General features: G+C 44.3%; 1 long non-coding RNA gene across 1 annotated transcript in view; it reads left to right on the forward strand.

Annotated features, from left to right (window-relative positions):
• LOC120397651 overlaps positions 1-18442 on the forward strand; it is a 92814-nt gene extending 74372 nt beyond the window's left edge. Inside the window, exon 3 of the long non-coding RNA XR_005593916.1 lies at positions 18223-18442. This is a non-coding gene — a long non-coding RNA (uncharacterized LOC120397651). The remainder of the gene's footprint in view (positions 1-18222) is intronic.
• Positions 18443-19925: the final 1483 nt, after the last annotated feature.

Raw genomic sequence — 19925 nt, forward strand, 5'->3', positions numbered from 1 at the left:
TAAATGGCTTGAGACCATGAACTCCAGCCTAAGCCATGACGTCTACAGCGCTATTTTCAGTGTGCCAGTTTGAGCCCCACTAGCATTGGTGGGTCTGTGTATGGGGGCTGGGAGACTCACTCCTAAATGCATTACAGACATAGATAAGGTGGATGGACTATGAGCATACCCCCTGTGTACAGGGTTCCCTGGTTGGTATAGTGCTGGCAGAAGAGCTCCACTCTAGCTCTCGGCCCACAGAGTAGGGTCATATGGGGGATGCCAGACTGTACATAACTGGTAATTCTCTGCTTCCTGGAGCCAAAAGGGGCCATAGGAAACAAGTGTAAATTAGAGCAGCACTGAGGCTGAATGAAGTTCCTGGCTGCCTCAGAATACCAGGAGTACCTAGTCCCCTTCTCTCCTGCTCCAAGCAGACTGAAAATCAGGCTCGGTCTGTATTTCCTCAGAAGCAAGCTGCATTCTGAACCCCATGTGGCAACTGCTTCTGCAGTGGGAAGAGGGACTTCTCCCCACTTAAAGATGCAGTGCACAGAAAACAAGTCATAACGGAGAGAAGCTATATAAACAACATTTTGTGGCTATTCACTTTTATTGTGTAAACTAAATTTACAAAGTACTACAGATAAACAGGACACACTAATATTTCCCTACTCATCCCTTGGTCCCTCATCCAATTTTAGAATGGGTCACAATCCAAATTCAAAACAGACAATATCAAAGGAAGCCTAAAATGTGATGTGTCCCAGGACCCATCTGGAAACTTTTACTTTTTGGAATTCATCCTTTTTACTTTATTCCAAACTGGTCATTTGCTGCTGCAAAATGATATTTGAAAATGAACATGTGTGACTTTGGGTGAGTTCTTATTCAACAAACATGGGCTATAACAGGATAAAAATGTGGCTTGTTTAACAGTATAATGCAGGGCCTTGTGATTCATCAAAAGTCTGTGGTGCCTCATAGTTACCATATTGTTACATTCTGTTAGTTGATATTCCATAGCTACTTTACTGAATTAATGCTGTGACCAGATTAGAGTTGAATGCTCACATTGGGTGAACTTTCTCCTTGGATTTGAAGAGCTCTCTATCTAATATAATAAGGTGACTAATGTCACCGAAATTGACACAACACTGGGCGCCAGCTGGAATGTTCAATCAATCAAAGATTCCGGACTTTGTAAATGTTTCATTATTGGACTCTCTGGGGGGAAATAGGTTTTGCTGTCTCTGTGGTTTCTTGGTTCTTGTGATGAATATAATATTTTGCACTTAGGATGTTCAGTAGGATTTATTCTAGCAAGAAAAACATCTGCCCCAGCAATCGTAATCAGGACTCTCAAGTGTTTAAATTTTGTTTGCTGCTCTGTTTTTACTAAAAAAATCCATTAATCTAACACATGGTAGATGCCGATTTCAAAGCCCATACCCTCTGTCTAAGTTAGAACTCAGCTTCAGCTACCAAGACATTCACTGAATTTCAGTTTCTGTATTAAAGGGGTCAACTTGGTAGGAAGCACAAGGTCCTGGAATACTAGATTACTGACTCCTCTAAACTGCTTCTTCCACAGCACTGATATTTATCAAAGTGCCTATCTACCCATTTCACATATGGGCTTGGGTATCAGGATTAGGGAATACCAGCAAATAAAAACACTAATAAATGTTTTAAAAGGGTGCTGATGATGCTGATTAAGAGCAGCCATGAACCTGTTCTGATTGTGAGCCAGTGAACATTACCCTTGAGATCACTCAGGCAAGTCCCTCTCCCCACATGGTTGAGAGCTTCAGCGGAGACTGGAAATGATTGTGAGAGACATGCACTTTCTGTTGACTCTTGGGAGTTGTCAGGTAACTTCAGAGAATCCAGAAGCACACAGATTTCCTGAGGGCTGGTGAAGGTAGGGACTTGGAGTGCAAGTTTTCATGATCAGGAGAGAGATGTTACAAGAATGCTGTATGTCTGTGCATATGTAAATACCAGCAAATGATGCTCAGGAATATGAAGCATAGTTCTTGGATTTTGTAGGGCCAAAAAAAATTATTGTGCATGGCAAATGGCTTCCCTGACAGCTCTTAATACCTTCTGGGCTTTTTTTGTAGGTGAAGCAGCTCCTTCCTACCTCTATACTTTTTTCACAATTTTTGTTTCTCTTACTTTTTACCTGCCTTTTACTTAGCAATTTCTGGTTTTACCTTAACTCTCTTCCACTCATATCTAAAACTGGTGTAACTACTGTATTTCTGAATGTAGCATTCTGATCCACCTCATTTCTTTGGAAGTACTTTAGGAGTGCCAACGCCTGACAAGCGGTCTGAAAGAAGGCTCCTCTGACTTCACAGTGCACCTTATCACTGTTTTGGTTTTTTATTGGTTTGTGCAATTGTTCCTAAACTTTGAATTGGGCACAAATTGAGAAGACTTTCAATTTAAAATGTATAGCATGCGTCTTATTGTAGCACATAGTCCCTGATGCTGGGATTAGAATTACGATCAAGTGATTGTATTAATGCTTTCTTTTTAGCAAGCTAATATATGTTGCTTTGATTTTATTCTGTAAACTGTATATTGTGAACTCAGTGGAGACTTCTTGCATTTCCCTTCTCTCGTTTTGTTGGCTTTCATCCCAGACTTCAACTAGGTTATCAAATAGAGGAAGTGATGGTGGCCACATATTATGTCTCCAATATGTCTATCAATTTAGGCACTTATGGCATCACCATAATATACAAGTGTCATATACAGTCTGTGTATTCTGCTGCATGTTTTTTAACCACTCAAGATGGTTTGGTTCTGACATGGATTTTGCATCTTCAAAATGTGTCTCATGGTTATATCATCCTCCCACTCTGTCTAGTTGTTGCTGATCCCATTTAAAGCTCCCAAGTATGGCCAGAAGCAGCTGAGTCAAGAATCTTATCAGTTTGAACATTGAGATTTGTTCAGAGGAAGACCCATAAAATGATGTACAATAAGGAACTTGTTGGGGGCAGAAAGCTGTGCCAAAATTAGGAGACCAGATAAGTGAACCATGCTGACTACAGTCCATATTAATGGTAGAGTAATCAAATGTCTTAACTGTAATATCTCTTGTTGCCTGCACTAGCTGAATGACCCCATCAGTTTCCTCAAATAAGCCTGCAATATACGGTACACAGAAGACAGCATTACATTATTCACAGTTTGGGCCTGATTGCACCACTGTTTATGAGCATCTGGGTCTGAGCTAAACTGCTCAAGGGGTTTGGGGGGGGGGGAGAGCTTCAGGACTAACTATGCATCAAAGATCTCGCTTCCTCCCAGAACTCCATGAATGCAGAGGGAATATACCCACTGCTACACCCCTTTGGAAGATGCACCATATGCCTTTTGACCATGGTCCCATCCTCCTCCTGTTGGCCCTCTCATGGATTGAGCATCAATACTGCTGGAGTTTCCCATAGGAAACTCAATTTTCCTGCTCTGGGCACCCTTTTTTATACTGTGATTCTGTCTATACCTACATTCTTCACATGTATATGAAAGTGTCAGTCCTCTCTTTCTTATTGGTGTGTGTCCCGTAGAACCACAAGGGACCCTGAATTCTATAGGCTTTGTAGGTTCCCATTAACATTGACGTACCACCTTTATCTTGTGATTAAAGCTCATGTTGGAGACAATATTTGTTGTTACAGCACTTATAATCTAAACTGAATCTTCCCAGCTATACTTTCGCAATATTACCAGTTGGTATCTCTTTTCCCATAACCCCTCTTTCGGGTTATTTCTCAGTCATTGACTTATGCCATCATTTCTTGTGTCTCAGGTCTAAAATAGCTAAGCTAAAGTCTTGCAGACCTCAGCCCACAGTTTCTTGCGTTTCACCTTGTCTCATTTATATCTACTACATAGTTCCTCTGAATACTGATCAATCTTATACTTTTATACGCATTACCTCTGATTAACATACAATGAATATATATGGTATAACCTATTGATTAATCATAACATCACATAATCAATGGATACTAAACTAAAATAACTGGCTACACAGGAGATAGAAACAGTCATGTATAACATTCTACCACTCAGATCTGAAAGAGGCTGCAATTCCCAAATATATATAGTCCTATCGCAACAAACAAGTCCAGCTACTGTTAAGACCTCTGAGATTCATATGGTCTGAGAAAGTGCATGATTTTTATTTTCTTGGCTCTGTCAGAAGCTATTCAGATAGCAGTTTGGGGGGGGGGGAACTTGATCATAAAGAGTTTTACATTCTTTGGAATGACATCATAATAAAACACACACAGTAGACTAATTACAATTTCATCTTTAATTATACTCCAAGTCAGCCGAAACTTATGCCATTATCATTATTTTTCAAATAAATGGCCACATTCCAATCTCCTACTTATGTTCATCTATATTAATGCGTTTTCTTCAAACAGCTGGGTAATCTGTTATAATTAGTATGATCTCTGGTGGCTGGACTTCGTCATCCAGTTGGAAGAAATTATCAAAGTAAATGTCTTTTCCCTTTAATGGACAGTGGAGGGTGCTGTTGCATTTGATGTTTACAAAAACCAGGCATCCTTCGGAGCTAACACTTCTGTTCTCTCCATGCATCTCATAAATTATGAGCAAACAGATTGCAGCTATGGAAATAATGATCAAATCAAGATGCTCCATCGTTAAATCAGCTAGTTGTAAGACTGGGTGAGTCAATGATATGTTGATGTGAATGTCTGGATTGTGAGGGGAGCAGGGGAATTGATTTTTAATTCCTACCCTAAAATTTGTCAATATACTGAGCATTTACTCCTTTCACAGAATATGGTCTGTCATGTAGGGTGCTGAGCATCTCCTTCGAGGTGCTGAGCAGATGAGTTAAGTACTCATCTTCATGTACCATAGGCCCAATTTTCAAACTACAAGTTCGTAACACAGTTAAGCTTGACTGAATTCATTTTTTAAAATAATGTTGATAGGAAAAAAATTATCTTTAAATTTTCAGTTGTGTGAAATTATAGGTGCCTCAAACAATGGGGGTTGGTATCAGGCTATAATTATTTAATGACTGTAGATGTTGAGATTCAAAATGTTAAAGCTTTATAACCTTTAAAGCACAACTTGTCAACATCACATGTTAAAATACATAGAGAATGTAAGGGTATTTACTCTAATACAGGGGTCCCCAACCCCCGGTCCGCGGCCTGTTAGGAACCGGGCCGCGAACCGACCCCTAGCACATCAAGCGGCGTGTCTCCGGCGGGGCCCCTGAGCCCCGCCCCGCTCAGAGCCGCGTGGTGAGGGGGCGGGGCTGCGAGCTCCGGGCTGAGCTCAGCTGCCTCTGCTCGGCGTGGAGCTCCCAGCCCCGCCCCCTCACCACGCGGCTCTGAGCGGGGCGGGGCTCAGGCCCCGTTGGAGCTCCCAGCCCCGCCCCCTCACCACGCGGCTCTGAGCAGGGCGGAGCTCAGGCCCCGCCGGAGACACGCTGCAGCTGTCGGGCGAGGCGCTGAGGCTCCGGGTGAGGAGGGAGCCGGGGGTAAGAGGCTGGGGCCAGCGGGGTTGGCTAAGGGGCAGGGAGTCCTGGGGACAGTCAGGGCACAGAGAGGGGGCAGAGGTTGGGGGAGCGGTCAGGGGCAGGGAATGGGGTTGGATTGTGGGTGTTCGGGGGCTCTGTCAGGACTCAGCAGGGGATAGGGGTTGGGGCAGTCAGGGGACAGGGAGCAGGGTGGGGTCCCAGGGTGGTGGGGGTCTCTGGGGGATGGTGAGGGGACAAGGAGCAGGATGGGTCAGGGATTCTGAGGGGGGCGGGCAGTCGGGGGGGCAGGAAGTGGGTGGGGGTCAGATAGGGGGCAGGGCTCCCACTAATTCTGCATTATGGTCAGTTGTATAATTATTTCATTATATATTACAATAATAGAAATAAAAGTACAAAAATAAATGTAATGCGCTTGAATTGTCCCAAAACCATCCCACAGGTCCGCGGAAATTTTTTTTCTACGAAACCGGTCCCTGGTGCCAAAAAGGTTGGGGACCGCTGCTCTAATACATTCTCAAGCAGCATTTCTTACTTTGCCTATCTGTAAATGTTGGTGGTTATCATTGGAAATATTTGTTGCATGTTTGTATGTGCTTGGTGAAATCGAAGTTTATTGACATTTACTGATAAAATCTAATCCTTCCAAGCAAACCGTAGTCTATATGAATATGGAATATATCTGATAGTAAATTGATGATTTTAAACATTAGCTTTAATAAAAGTTTTTAAATCAAATTTACACAAGTTAAGAAGGAAGATACTGGACATGTGAGGTCAGGCTTGAGTTATGAGAGATTACAAGTATCAGTTACAAGGTTCACAAGATACATACCTAGTACCATAGGCGCTGACTTCCTCTCTGCCTGGTGGGCGCTCGACCCCCCCCCCCTCCACCTCTGGCCCTGCCCCTGCACCGCCCTCACCCCACCCCCATTCCACCTCTTCCCCAAAGGCCCCACCCCATTCCGCCCCCAAGTCCCTGCCCCTGCCTTGCCTCTTCTCCACCTCCTCCCCTGAGCGTGCCGTGTACCCGTTCCTCCCCCTCCCTCCTGGAAAGTCTTAAGCACTGCCAATAAGCTGTTAGGCGGTGGGCAGGAAGCGCTGGGAGGGAGGGAGAGGAGCGGGGATGCAGCGCACTTGCAGGGGAGAAGAAGGAGGGAGCTTGGCTGCCGTTGGATGCGGCCCCGGAACACCCATGGAGTCGGCACCTATGCATAGCGCTTAACCAGCATAGACCCAGATTGGCGTGTGGGAGTTTTTAAAGCGTCAGTGAATAAGTGATCTTGGGTATGACACCCATACAAAATTTTTATTAAAGTTAATGTTTAAAATTAAATATACACAAGTTAAGATGGAAGGTACTGTACATCTGGGGTCAGGCTTGAGTTATGAGGGATTACAGGTATTGCTTACAAGGATCACGAGATACATATGTATCATATAAACAAGCATAGACCCAGATTGGGGTGCAGGAGTTTTTAAAGCGTCAGTGGATAAGTGGGCTTGGGTATGCCACCGAGGACATGTATTAAGAGTCCAAGTCAGTATCAGTGTAGCAAATAGGTACATGGGTAGGGTACGAAACTACACTTGACTCTAACCAAAAGGCCAAGAACTAAAGGAATACATACCTAATACTCTGTGTGGTGAGATTATACACACTTCTAAAAAGTAAGCAGTGGAATACAGCTAACAAAAACAACTTTACTTAAAGCCTCTTTGGAGCTGCAGTGCAACTAGCCTGAATAATGGCAGTAATTTTTTGTCCTTCTGTAGTGCCTTTCAGACAAGGATCTCATGTAAAAAGGTTAATTCAGTGTCACTGCTAGAGGTGTAGGAGTATTACTCAGCTGTTTCACAGATGAAGAAATTGAAGAACAACGAGGTTAAAAGATTTGCCCACGATCACACAGTGAGACAGTGGCTGAGCAAGGAACAAAACTCAGAACTTAACCTTTCCAAAAGGGAAGAACGGAGGCAAAGTTATGAAGCTACTCCTTCCTCACATATCCTCCAGAGCTGGATAGCCAAGGAGGGGTATTTCTGCATACTACAGTGACAGCTGTGCCCAGGAGCGCTGGGAGACAAAGCCACTTGGGTAGTGTCTGTGGCCTGGTCTACACTAGGACTTTAATTCGAATTTATCAGCGTTAATTCGAACTAACCGCTCAACCGTCCACACCAGGAAGCCATTTAATTCGAACTAGAGGGCTCTTTAGTTCGAATTTGGTACTCCACCCCGGCAGGTGGAGTAACGCTAAATTTGACACGGCTAGCTCGAATTAGGCTTGGTGTGGATGCTAATCGAACTTAGTAGCTCCGGGAGCTATCCCACAGTGCACCACTCTGTTGACGCTCTGGACAGCAGTCCGAGCTTGGATTCTCTGCCCAGCCACACAGGAAATGACCCGCGAAAATTTGAATTAATTTTCCTGTCTGGGCGGTTTGAATCTGACGTTCTGGTTGCACATCGGGGCGAACTCCGCAGTACCTGCAACGATGCAGAGCTCTCCAGCAGAGGAGTCCGGGCAATCCCAGAATAGAAAGAGGTCCCCAGCATGGACTGACAGGGAAGTCATGGATCTGATTGCTGTGTGGGGCGAGGAGTCTGTGCTCTCGGAGCTGCGCTCCAGCAAGCGGAACGCGAAGACCTTCGAGAAGGTCTCGAAAGCCATGAAAGAGAAAGGATACAGCCGGGATGCGATGCAGTGCCGCATGAAAGTCAAGGACCTAAGACAAGGGTATCAAAAAGTCAGAGCGGCAAACGGACACTCCGGAGCACAGCCCCAGACATGCCGCTTCTACAAGGCACTGCATGCCATTTTAGGTGGGTCTGCCACCACTGCCCCACCAGTGACGGTGGACTCCGAGGACGGAATAGTGTACCGGGACAGTTCCTCCTCGATGTTCGCCGATGGGGAAGATGAGGAAGGGTCTTTTGAGGACGGCGCAGGCGACAGCGAACACACTCCCGCTTTCCCTGACAGCCAGGATCTCTTCATCACCCTCACAGAGATCCCCTACCAACCCTCCCCTGCCATTAACCCGGACTCGGAATCAGGGGAAGGATCAGGCGGTAAGTGCTACACACGTATAAACATTTATTTTTTATAACATTGTTATAGAAAAAATAGAAACAGTATTTACAAAATTCTAAATATTAAACTATATGAAGAGAAGGTCCACACAAATGGGGATAGAAAAATAATCCTCTAGCGACATTTCCACGAAGGTGTCATTCAGTTCCTCGCAAAGCCTCCGCATGAGGTTCGTCGGAAGAGGTGCCTTGTTGGGCGCTCCGTGGAAGCAGAGTCTTCCACGCCAGGACATCCGAATATAGAGTGGAACCATTGCCTCTACTAGCATTGCTGCATATGGTCCTGGTCTGTGCAGTGCGTCCTGTAACATCCTGTCTTTCTGGGCACGAGTGACCCGCCTCAGGGTGATCTCGTTCTGCAAATACTGCATCTAAGTAGGGCAATTAGTGTAGTGTTACTATTGTTAATGGTTTAAAATTAGGTTGCATAACAATGACCCTCGCCTAACAGCCACGTGCGAGAGGCCACAGAGAACAAGCATCCATTGATCGTTCCCGTGCACTGGCGGGAGGGGCTGCAAAAGGCTCATCCTTTCTACTTTGCACGTTGCCTTTAGCAGGAGAGCACAGCTAACCACTAACTGATAAGCAGTATGTACTGTAAGGCTTACCAGGACTTTGTGCAAGAGGGATGCAGCTGTCTTTCCTCGCTTGTGCGCTCTCCAGTGCAATGGCGCCGCCAATGAGAGCGTATTCCGAAATCTCGGACTAGTTCTGAGATCTCCTGAGACTTGGTGCCCTCTTTGGTCTTGTTAACTGAAACTGACTAGACTGTGTTCACTGTTGGCAAACATGTATGTGTTCAAGGAAATCACCTACTTTTTCGCATCACACAGCTTCGGCTCTTTCCCGGACTGCCCCGGCATCCCCCTCACAGAGGCTGGCTCAGATTAGACGCCGAAAGAAAAAGACTAGGGACGACATGTTCCAGGAACTGATGGCCTGCTCCAGAGCGGAGGCGGCAGAGCAGAGACAGTGGAGGGAGACCCTGTGTCAGCAGCATCGCACACACATGGAACGGGAGGATAGGTGGCGGCAGGAAGACCAGCAGGCGACTCAAACGCTGCTTGGTCTAATGAGGGAGCAAACGGACACGCTCCGGCGCCTTGTAGATGTTCTGCAAGACCGCAGGCAAGAGGAGAGAGCCCCCCTGCAGTGCATCTGCAACCGCCCTCCAACGCCAAGAAGTCCTGTCCCCCCCTCACCCAAAGTTACAAGAAGGAGGGGCGGTAGGGGCCGTGAGAACTGTCACTGCACCGCAGCAGAGCGCTAATGTTCGAGACACCTCTCGCGCTGTAAATTTGTACAAGTTCTTTCCTTACAGCATCAACCAGTCCCAACTCCAAGTTTAAACCCCACACTGTGTACTACATTATTAAAAGCGGTTTGGTGTTACTCACTGTTTCCGTCACGTTTCTCGTTTCAGAAGACTTTCTGTGGGTGTGTGTGTGCGGGGGGGGAATTGTAATTGCAGTGCATAGCCCACAGTACCATGGTACAGACTTGGGTGCAGGGTCAACTGCAGGGCACACACAGACTGCAGTCACTAGGCACCAGGGTCAGTCTGTGTGGTGTATGCTGCCCCGGGTCTTTCGTTGATGTGTATGCTTGTCCAGGGTCCTGGTGCCTGCCATCCCCGAATGTAAAGGCAGGCTTCCCTTCACATGCACTTCGACCGTACCACGATCCTCCCCGGTGCCCTGAGCCCCAAAAAGAGCCCTCATCCAGGGGCAGATACTCACCCTTCCCCCACACCCCTCACCCCTTCCAACGCCCAAACCCACAGCCCACAGCCGTCATGTAAACCCCTATCCAAAGACGGCACCCCTCGCCCCTTCCTGCAAACCCACCCATTCCTGCAACCCTCCCCCTACATGCACAACCACCGTAAACCGTCCCCCACCCCACAGACCTATGTAGGAGCAGGAGGCTGTCCATCCTGTTTTGGACAAGCGGTCTGTACATCAGTGCACACCTTACCCAGCACAGAATGCTTCCATGTTTCAACCAAGAAACAGAAATGCAAAGTCAACGAAAGATTTATTATTAATTACTGTAACAGTTCATTAGTTTTAAAACGTGATTTGGAAGTGGGGGAAACTTGGAGAACCGGGTTTGTGAGCTCAGATCTAACTCGACACATACAGACACAGGCCCATGATCAGGCTCTCTTAAAATCAAGTGGACATTCACAGGTTACCCTGCTCTGCGAGGAAACTCGCTTTCAAAGCCTCCCTGATGCACATCGCTTCCTGCTGGGATATTCTCTCGGCACGGGTGTCTGGCTGATCGTAAACAGCAGCCAGGCGATTTGCCTCAACCTCCCAAGCGGCCAAAAAGGTCTCGCCCTTGCTCTCACATAGATTATGGAGCACACAGCAAGCAGCAATAACTACGGGGATATTCTTTTCGCTGATGTCCGAGCGAGTCAGTAAGCTCCCCTTGAGACGTCCGAAAGCACACTCCACCACCATTCTGCACTTGCTCAGCCGGTAGTTGAAGAGTTCCTTCTCACTGTCCAAGGCGCCTGTATAGGGCTTCATGAGCCAGGGCATTAGCGGGTAGGCCGGGTCCCCGAGGATCACTGTAGGCATCTGCACATCCCCAACCGTTATTTTGTGGTCCAGGAAGAAAGTACCTGCCTGGAGGCGTCTAAACAGACCAGAGTTCCTGAACACACGCGCGTCATGAACCTTGCCCGCCCACCCGACGTTGATGTTGGTAAAACGTCCCCTATGGTCCACCACAGCTTGCAGCACCATTGAAAAGTAGCCCTTTCGGTTAATGTACTCGCTGGCCTGGTGGGCTGGTGCCAGGATAGGGATGTGAGTCCCATCTATAGCCCCACCGCAGTTTGGGAATCCCATCGCGGCGAAGCCATCTATGATGACCTGGACATTTCCGAGAGTCACTACCTTTGAGAGCAGTTGCTCAACGATTGCGTGGGCTACTTGAATGACAGCAATCCCCACGGTAGATTTGCCCACGCCAAAGTGGTTCGCTACTGACCGGTAGCTGTCTGGCGTTGCTAGTTTCCAGAGAGCAATGGCCACTCGCTTATGCACACTCAGGGCTGCTCGCATGCGTGTGTCCTGGCGCTTCAGGGCAGGGGACAGCAAGTCACACAGTTCAAGGAAAGTGCCCTTACGCATCCTGAAGTTTCGCAGCCACTCTGTGTCATCCCAGACCTGCAGCACTATGCGGTCCCACCAGTCTGTGCTTGTTTCCTGGGCCCAGAATCACCGTTCCACACCATGAACGTGACCCATTGCCACCATGATCTCCACTGCCCGGCGTACCCTGCTTTCTGAGAGGTCTGTGCCACTCTCCTCACCGCGCTGCCGGAGCCTCCTCGCCCGGTTTCTCAGCAGCTGACTGTTGCAGAGGTGGACAATAAGGTGCGAGGAGTTGACAATGGCCATAAGTGCAGCGATGATCGCAGCGGGCTCCATGCTCGCAGTGATGTGGCGTCCGCGCTGTAACCGACCAGACAAGGGCACGAACAGATTTCCCGCCGGCGCTTTCAGGGAGGGAGGGCGTGATTGACGGTTCAATGACGACAGTAACCCAAAACCACCCTTGACACATTTTTTCACCCAGCAGGCATTGCGAGCTCTACCCAGCATTCCAATGGGCAGCGGGGACTGCGGGAACTGTGGGATAGCTTCCCACAGTGCACCGCTTCCAAAGTCGACGCTGGCCCCGTGAATGTGGACTCAGAAGTTCGAATTTGTGTATTTAGTATGGATACACAAATTCGACTTCATAAGGTCGAATCCACAAATTCGACTTAAGTAGATTTGAAATAGTCCTGTAGTGTAGACAAGGCCTGTGTGCCAGCCCCTCTCTCTTCCTTAATGGCACAACCTGGCCCTTAACATTGCTTTAAAGGTGCAAAGCACTGTATTATCAATGTTAGATATTGGTGTCAGGTGTAGTTTTCATCCCCAGCCTCTAAATGAGAATATTTAGGTTTGGAAATGTATTTTGTTGCTTTCTTGGTCACTGCTCAGCAAAGAAAAAAAGTTCTCCCCTAAAAGCAAATCTTCTAATGTGGTATTTTTTTTCACGCAGTCCTGAATGAACTGAGAACTTGAACAGTCTTTTTTTTTTTTAAGCTTGTCCCTTCCTTTAATGCCCATGACCTGAATTTAGTGGATGAATCACAGCTCAAATATGAGAACACCTGTGGATCAACAAGGCAGTTCTATAAACAAAGTTCCTCAGGTCTAGTTTGCTGAGCACTAATTCTGCTTATGGGAAATGTTCCTACCTGTCCTGTGCTCAGTTTAATTTCATTTACTCTTAACTAGAATTAGTAAAGGAGACTGTTTATATCTGTCTATAGATTATAAACATAGGTATATTCATTCCTGACAGATGTACATATACTTTATCTTAGAAGTTTGTTTTCCCTTCTCCACCCCTGCTACAGTGTCACTTTATTAGACCTCTGGTTTTCATTATGCAAAAAGTAAAAAATGGACCATTGTAAATCTCTCTTCCCTTCCTTACTTGCTGTTCTGTAGCCAGTCTTCCATTCCTTGCCTAACAGCATCAACTACCCCAGTGCACTATTCCTGGGGCTTTGGGGAATAAGAGGTGAGAACTGGGGAGTGGGGGAAAAAGAGGTTTGCTTGCCCAAGGCTTGTTAACCTGAGCACACGCTTTTTCTCAAATTTGTTTTCTCAGCTGGTGGCACAGTGCATTGCCCCAGCACCATCAGTCCAGCAGAGAACAGCTTCATATAAGATCTGAAGGTAGATGTTAAAGAAATGGTTGAGGCAGGAGAGGAGGGGAGTTTAATAACTGCTTAAAGCCTGAAACTCTGTTTTCTTAGTATATTGAAATATGAACTGTGTAAACACTCTGCATTCCACCTGCTCAGGCATCTGCCAAAGAGCTAACAAATGTTCTTTGCTCTTTTTACATCCTCCCAGTTTGCTAGCCCCTCTGCTGGCTTCCTACACCAACCTGCTGTCCCTGTCCCTGTCCAACCTCAACAAACAAACACACACACTTTCCACTGGACATACGCTTTTCCCAGATCTCCATACATCTGCAGTTGTGTACTTTCTGATTCTCCTCTTTCCTAAACTGTGGGCTTTTTGTGGTGTTGGAAAACTGTTCTGTTGGTCTGTATTATTACACATATTAATGTAACTATCACCGTAGCATCTGGGCACCTATCATACAACTTAGAACAAGAGAATACTTAACTTTCCCCAAAGAGGAAGTATAAACTTTGCACTGCAGCTTGAACTACTTGGCACATTTCTCAAGGGAATTTCCGCCTAAGAGGCAAACTAGCAAGGGGCTTTACACTCCTACACTTAGTAAAAAGTCTGAACAAAAGTGCATTTTTCCTCATGCTTTAGAAGAGGCCAAGCTCTGCAGGGTTTCCTGTGAGAGCAAATTCTAAAGCTGGGGCCCACCACTTGGAATGCCCTGCCACTAACATCCATGAGAGGGGTACTGATGGTTGTAGTGTATTTCTTGTTTGCTATGACACCCGCATTCTCTGGGAGGAGAGGTGACTCTAGATGATAGATAATTAGTTAGTTAATCTCCATGAATGTTCTTCCAGCACTTAGAACATTTTAAATGTTACAAAAGTATTTGATCATTAAGAACTTTGCAGAGTAAATTAATGGTAGCTTAGGTACAAGTGGTCATGACTTGATCAGATTAATAATGTGAAAGCAGAATAAAGTCCATACCAATAATATATATACTTGGTGCTTTAATAGGACCAATTCCACAAAGCTGAAGACAATTATTAACCATATCAGTTGGGAGGAATAATTTAATCAGAAAAATGTGAATGATAATTAAAAATCATTTAAGAACACCTTACTAGGAGTCCCAGAAAGCCACAGTTGAGGAAGAGGGCCATACTGGTTAGAAACTGACTTGGTTTAGAGGGCAAGCTGTACAAAATTATAATATGTATAAAACAAATGGAAGAAAGGGGAAGTTGATAGTAATGAATATAAATCAGAAGGTAGGAATTGTAGAAAATGAATAAAGGAAGCAAAGGGACACAAGGAGAAATCTATAGCCAGAAGAGTTAAGGGCAATGTGGAGGAGTTTTTAAGTATATTGGGAACAAAAAAGAATCCAGACAATGGACCATTGGTCCATTATAGATGGAAATGGTAGAACTAACAATAATAATGCAGAAAAGACCGACGTGTTCAATAAATGTTCTGTATTTGGAGGAAAAACAAATGATGTAGTCTCATATGGTGATAACCAATGTTCCCTCTAATTTTTCCCATGCATGTGCGGAATGAATTTTATGCGCACCAATATGGAGGTGGTGTGTCACATGTCGCCTCCATATTGGTACACATAACAAAATTATGTGGCGGGGATGGGGCTGAGGGGTTTGGCATGTGGGAGGGGTTGAGGGGGCTGAGGGCTCCGGATGGGGTTCAGGCTCTGGGATGGGGCTAGGGATGAGACGTTTGGGGTGAAGGCTGTTCCAGGGCTATGGTGCAGGGAGAGGACTCCTGCAGCTCTCTCTCCCTGCAGCAGCACCTGGGCTGGGGAGGTAGAGGTGCCTCTCCCCCGGCCGCAGCAACTCCGGGGCTGGGACCGCGGGATGGGTTCATCTCCTCAAACTGTGGCAGGTTTGGGGCTGCGGGGGAGAGATCTCTCCCCGCTGAAGCCCTGAGAGCCTGCATGGCGCTTAATAGGCTGCTGCGCAGCCACACAGCTTAGAGGGAACTTAGGTGATAACACTCTTTCCATTCTACTAATATCTCTGGAGGACCTTAAACAAAAACTACTTAAGTCAGAATTTTTTTAAATCAGCAGATCCAAATAACTTACATCCAAGAATTCTAAAAACTGTCTGAGGGGCTTGCAGGACCATCAGTTCTAACTTTCAATAAATCCTGGAGCACTGGGGAAGTTCCAGGAGACTGAAAGAAAGCTAATGTGCCAATATTTTAAAAGGGTAAATGAAAGGACCTGGGTAATTGCCTGACTGCCTGACATTGATCCTAAGAGAGATTATAGAAGGGCAGGACTCAATTAATAAAGAATTAAAGGAGTGTAATATAATTAATGCAAATCAAATGAGTTTATGGAAAATAGATTCTGTCAAACTAACTTGATATCTTTATCAACCAGACTTGTGGTCTCAGCAAAAGAAGGTAATAGAATTGACATAATATACTTAGACTTGGTACCCAATGACATTTTGATTAAAAAAAAGTAGATTGATATAAAATTAATATGGCGTGCATTATATGGATTAAAAGATGGCTGACTGATGGGTCTCAAAACTTAACTGTAAAGGGAGAATTATCATTGAGCAGGTGGTGTTTCCAGTGGGGTCCCACAGGAATTGGTTCTTGGTCCAATGTTATTTAACGTTTTTTCTTTTTTTTTAAATCAGTGACCTGGAAGAAAACATAAAATCATCACTGATTAAATTTGCAAATGACACAAAATGTGGTAAATGGAGTGGTAAATAATGAAGAGTACAGTTACTGACTCAATTATATGGATTGCTGGTAAAGTAGATGCAAGTAAACACTTATGTATTTTTAATACAGGCAAGTGTATACATCTAGGAACAAAGAATATAGGCCATACTTACCGGATGGAGGACTACATTCTGGGAAGCAGGGACTCTGAAAAAGATTTGTGGGGTGAGGTGGATAGTCAGCTGAATGTGAACTCCTAGGGTGCCTCTGTGATCAAAAGAGCTAATGAGACCCTGGAATACATAAACAGAAGAATCTTGAGTAGGAGTAGAGAGGTTATTTAACACTGGTGTGACTGCTGCTGTGTCCATTTCTGGTGCCCACACTTCAAGAAGGATGTTGATAAATTGGAGAGGGTCCAGAGAAGAGCCAGGAGAATGATTAAAGGATTAGAAAACACTTTATAGTGATCGACTCAAGGAGCTCAATCTATTTAGCTTAAAAAGGGTAAAAGGGTAATTTGATTAGTCTTTAAGTACTGATATGGGGAACAAATATTTAATATATCTCTGCTCTTCTATCTAGCAGAGAAAGCCAATGAACTAGAGTGATTAGGGCTGGTTTATCCTAGGGCATATGATGATTACTGCTAATGTAATGCAGGTGGGTGGGCCTCAGGGTGGAAATTTTGTGATCTCTTTTCTGCTTGGCGGGTCAAAGCAGGACAGCACTGTCCTAAAATTGGGTGGTGTGGGCTAGTCAGGTCAGCACAACCATTACACTCAAGAGATGTGCTTTATTCAGCATATTTCCCACACAGCTGAGATCCACTAATTTTACACTGCCTCCCCCAGAGATTAATTCTCTCACAATGAAGCATGGCTGCAAACTGCAATCCTTGCACTAGCAGGGGGGAATCAAGCCCTTCGCATGTATACATGCTAAAATCTGCCAAGATAGCTAGTCTTGGCCACTCCCAAACCAAGCCCCATAGAAGCTCAGTTAAGATTTCTGTGGAGCTGCAGGGTGGCCTGTACATCAGTAAGACTCCCACCGTAACTTTATTTTGTGTTTTTTTTTTAATTTTGATAGCAGCAGGAGTGCTATGCAGACCCTTTCCAGAATAGATTATTTAAATAATTAGTCACAAGCTCCTGTCCTTGAAATAAGCGGGGGCAGGAAGGGATTAAAAATGTGAGCAAAATTATGTCAAGAGTGGTTGGGGGCAGGGATAGGCAATTTTTCACTAACTGTCCTGAAGAAAGTTTCCAGAAATACTCCATATAATTTTAATGGACAATTTCCAGTTGTCTCAATAGCAAGGATCCACAGTGTATTACTACTAGAACATAAAAGTGGTGCCAGGGACAACTTGATGGCAGAGTGGCAGTGCTTCCAAGTGTACAGGGGCTGCCATGCAGAAGACCCAAAGTTAGGGGTAACCCTCCCCAGGTTCTCAGTTCCCAACAGCAGATGGTAGAGACTCACCATTTCTTGGGAGAGGAAGGATGCTCCAGTGGTTAGAGTGCCAGCCTAGGATTTGGGAGACTTTGGTTCAATTTCTTCCTTACCCATAGACTTCCCGTGTGACCATTCACAAGTCACTTAGTTTCTCTCTGCCTCGGTTTCCCCATCTGTAAAATAGGGATAATTGCACTTCTCAATCTCACAAAGGTGTTGTGAAGATAAATACATTAAAGATTGTGAGGCACCACCTTACCACTCCTACCATTTCAAAATGAACATCTTAACACAAGATCATGTGACATCTTGGTGTAGAATCTCTGCACTTCCATTGAATCTAGGGTTACGAGTAACTTGTGTTCCAGAAGTCTGCTGTACACACACACACTCACACACACACTCCATACTGTCTTAGAGCCATTCCAATTTTCTTTCATATTTTGTTGCTTTTTCCTTACTCTAAACGTAAATTCAGGCTGAAAGTATGATTGTTCTATGTGGGTAGAAACACATGACAGTTTTCATTATAAAACAATAACATTTGCTTCTACATCTGTGCCTCAAACTTCCATTGAAAGCTTTTAGCCCATCCTGCAATTTGTTTACATCCACCTGACACATGAATCATGCAAAATATTTGAGTTTCTTTTCAAACCCTGACTTTTGAAACAACTCTTTCCCTCTTCTCACAGCAGAGTGATCCATACAGCCGTACTAACAACAGAGGGGAAGAAGAGGAAATCACCTGCCGTACCCTTTCAGACAGAAGTAGGGATGTCTAGCTAAAGCAAACAGTCTGATGGAAGGAGGGCAGGTTTAAAAAAATCATGGATAAAATGACCCCCTAAAATAAGGATGAAGTGGTGGGTGTAACCCACACACAGACACCAGAGGCATTTGACATCAGAAAACAAGAGAAAAAAAAAGCATGATTAAACTCATGTCATTATGAGATGAGTTCTAATCCCTTAAGGAGGTTATTTGTTCTTGGAAGGTGTTTTAATCAATTTTTTGTTCTGTTCTACAATTGTCAGAATTCATCTCAATGAAGAATAAAAACTTTAACAGAACATAAAACAGACACTGCACTAACTATATTATATCTCCAGATGATTTTTGGAAAATGTGGACTGGTGGGAGCAAATTGTGCAGATATGTGTGTGTTTGTGTGCGTACATTCCATGAAAGTAGGCAGGGTCACTAAACTGGAACATCTAGTGTGCTTTTGAAAGTATTGTATTTCACCAGAAGGAGCCAGAAATAAGAGATCATTTGTTAACATTGTTAATCCATTAAATATACATTGGGCAACTGAAGTATTTGTAACTCCCTGCAATATCTCTTATACCAAGGAAACAATGTTCCACTGAGTTTAGGTGTGGTGTGTTCTAAAACCACATAAAACTTTCAGCGGCTTTGTATAAAGCTGATTTTTATTTTAGGTAACAACACATATTCAATCATTTGGGGAAAGAAAGCCCCCTACCAGAAATACATTAGTAGTAAATTGTCTGGAATTTCAAATGATCCATGGATATTTTTATCATATTATCCTGGTATTTATGGGGTTTCATGTGGGTTTTTTCCCTCCAAAATTGTAATTTGTCATTCCATGTTCAGTCTTTCTAACTGATATGAGTCATTCTTGCTTTTTCTTATAAATTGGATATAGTTAGAAAGGCATTCTGAATGGCTGACATAAACAATTTCACCTTGTATATTTTATGGACACTACTTCCACACAGCTTTGAGCAAATTAGTTGCTGCATTCTTCCTCATTTTAATAAATTAATGAGCAGATACAAAACAGCATGTGAAAAAATTATCCTCTTTTTAATTATATTAACCTTTGATGTTAATTGAAAACAAGAACTTTATGGTCCTGTTGAATCTTACTAGCAAAAGTATAGTGTGATGAATCTTTTAATCTAAGGTATTTCTGGGTCCCTGATATAGCTCTGAAATTAATGTAGTCTTCACAATGGTATTGACCTTGGAAGAGGAAAATTGCATTTTAAGGAAGCTAGCTTTTCTTTTCCTTTTCAATTTTAAAAGGTGGTATTATTACAGCATTTTGTCTTCCTTTTTCCTCTATGCATAAAGGTGGTATGTTGACACTGATTTAGTGCTTTTATATTAGAGGTGATATTTTAGTGCATAAAATATAAGGTTGGCATGTTAATGACTAAAGAGAAATATCCTGAAAAGCCAAAAACTACAATATGAGCTAATAGCAAGCATGTCTTCTTCAGTACATTCTCCCTTCTAAGAAAATGTTGCCAGAGGGATAATATCATTGCATGGCCAATGTTTTCAATCTTGATTGCCTAAAGTTAAGTTCCTAAATCTATAGTTAGACACTTAAATTAGTGGTCTGATGATTAGAGGACTGATA

The sequence above is a fragment of the Mauremys reevesii genome, linkage group 2, assembly GCF_016161935.1.
Source record: "Mauremys reevesii isolate NIE-2019 linkage group 2, ASM1616193v1, whole genome shotgun sequence".
Lineage (NCBI taxonomy): Eukaryota > Metazoa > Chordata > Testudines > Geoemydidae > Mauremys > Mauremys reevesii.